Source organism: Phyllostomus discolor, chromosome X (assembly GCF_004126475.2).
Source record: "Phyllostomus discolor isolate MPI-MPIP mPhyDis1 chromosome X, mPhyDis1.pri.v3, whole genome shotgun sequence".
Lineage (NCBI taxonomy): Eukaryota > Metazoa > Chordata > Mammalia > Chiroptera > Phyllostomidae > Phyllostomus > Phyllostomus discolor.
This window is the reverse complement of record NC_050198.1, coordinates 97,575,881-97,578,277: the sequence shown is the minus strand read 5'-3', so window position 1 is coordinate 97,578,277 and position 2,397 is coordinate 97,575,881. Positions and strand designations below refer to the sequence as shown.

The 2,397-nt window shown below is 35.7% G+C and overlaps 1 pseudogene; it reads right to left on the bottom strand.

Moving 5' to 3' along the window:
- Positions 1 to 353: 353 nt before the first annotated feature.
- On the bottom strand, positions 354 to 1,416 carry LOC114504925 (annotated as a pseudogene).
- Positions 1,417 to 2,397: the final 981 nt, after the last annotated feature.

Here is a 2,397-nt window from a genome sequence, read left to right as displayed (position 1 = left end):
TTTCATCCAGTCCCCCAAATCTCTCCCCTCTGACAGCTGTCAGTCTGCTGCATGTATCCATGCCTCTTTGTCTATTTTGTTCATCAGTTTATTTTGTTCATTAGATTCCACATATAAGTGATATTATATGGTATTTGTCTTTCTCTGACTGGCTGATTTAACTTAGTATAACAGTCTCTAGGTCCATCCATGCTGTCACAAAAAAATAAGCCCAATTACAACTAAAGAAATTGAAGCAGTTATCAAAAATCCTCCAGCAAACAAAAGTACTGAACCAAATGGCTTCACAGGCAGATTTCACCAAACATTGGAAGAACTAACACTTTTCTTTCTCAAACTAATCCAAAAAATGCAAGAGGAGGGAAAACTTCCAAGCTCTTTTTACAAGGCCAGAATTATCCTTATTCCAAAACCAGATAAAGACACTACAAAGAAAAAATATAGACCAATATCCTTGATGAACATAGTTGCTAAAATCCTCGACAAAATATTAGCAGACCACATCCAGAATAGTGTATATTTTAAAGAAATATAGAGGTTCACTCCTTTTCCAGATAACAATGTACACAACTTCTATCAGTGTATATTCATTCTTTTAAGATTCTTCTTTATACATAACATCAATCTGGAAAGTATTAGGTATGTATATTTTGTTTTTGAGAAACTTCTTTAGGTTCATTACAGTTATTGCTGCTGGATATTGTTAAGTATCATTCATCATTTGCTTCCTCCTTATATTTCTTTTTGCCTTTGTTAGACTTACTGATCTAACATGTTCTGGTTAAAATTTCAATGGATAAATTTATTGTCTCATCAGTTATAATTCTCTTATCTTCACATGCATTCTCTCCATTTTTATTGGAGATGTTGGCAGCATCAGCTAAAGAATGAGCTCCATAAAAATTCCTTTTTGTTTCATTTGTTAAAATATCTGAAACTAATTTGTATAGAGTACATTGGATAGTTTATCTGACCTTATATTCAGGAGTAGAATGGCTTTGTAAACTTGGACATCACAGATGAAACAATATTTGCTGGTCTATAGGTAGCCCATAGTATATATTTTACAGAAGAAGTGTAAACATTCTCTTACAATTTGACGTGACCAAAGTATGCTACATAAAGCACACACATTAAGTGGGACTTTAGGTCTGTGATTTTGGTTCTGGTCATTTGATGTAATTTTGCACAATAAAATATCCTGGAAAAGCAGCTGGTGAAAGGCCATTAAATATGAAAGAGATAATAAAAGTTAAAAGTCATTTAACACAAAATGAATATGCGCCAAGTGGCCATCTTCAAGTGAGCTGCAGAAGCCACTGTCCATAGGCAACAAGCCTAGCCAGAGAGAAGCTGCTACAGCAATACTCATTTCAGGCTGTCTTCCAAGCCCACCCACTCTTCCTCTCACCCCATGTTCCATGTGCCCATGGGAGGGAGCCTGAAGAAGGGGCACAATCAACTATCAGTATTATTCTGTGGGAATGGAAGGTGTTTTTAATACCAACCAAGACTTTTTAACCAACATCTCCCTTATCTTCCTCTCAGCCAGTTTTCTTTTTTACAAGGGAGGATATGTCCTTTGTATCAAGTCAAGAAAAAGAGAATGGAAGGCCCAATAACCTGGTTAGAAAATGGAGGAAGTATCTAGAAGACAGAAGGAAGGCATAATAATATGAATTATGGTTGCCATGGATTAATGTTCTATTTCACAGCTACTATTCTGTGAATTTTGTTATGTTCATTTATCATTAGCCCTACTAAGAACACTACACCATAGGTACACTTGTTGTTTCTCCTTTATAGAAACTGACATATAGAGAGGCTTAAGAACTTTCCAAAGATCACACAATTAGGAGACTAGAAAGCTGCAGTTTAAAACAGAAGTATTACTCGAGTGTATCCTCAGAAATGTCTCCAGGTGCATATTGTCTATCAGGGAAGTCCACACATTATAATAGATATTGAGGTTCTATTATAATCTAGCCTTAAAATACCTTTCCAACCAAAGGATGCTGGCCAGTCAGGGCTTTAAGTTCCCTTACAGACTATCTAGTCTAATGTATCCATCCCCTTGTATAAATGGGGAGATTGAGGTCTAAAACTCATATATTAAGTTAGCAGTGATACCAGTACTAGGATTCAGATCTTCAGGCTCATAGTCCAGTTCTCTTTCTAGTATGCCTGTCCCAAGGAAGGTACCTGAAAAATAAATAGATAAATGAATTAATGTTACACCTGAATGGAAATAAGTGGCTCTAACAAAGTTGTGAGAATAAAGAGAAATGTTTAGAGCAGGATTATTGATCTCAGACCAAAAGATTCCTAGAAAGTAAGAACAAGGTTTTCTGGTCTCTTCTTATATACCTATCTTATTCGAATATGACCCACATACCA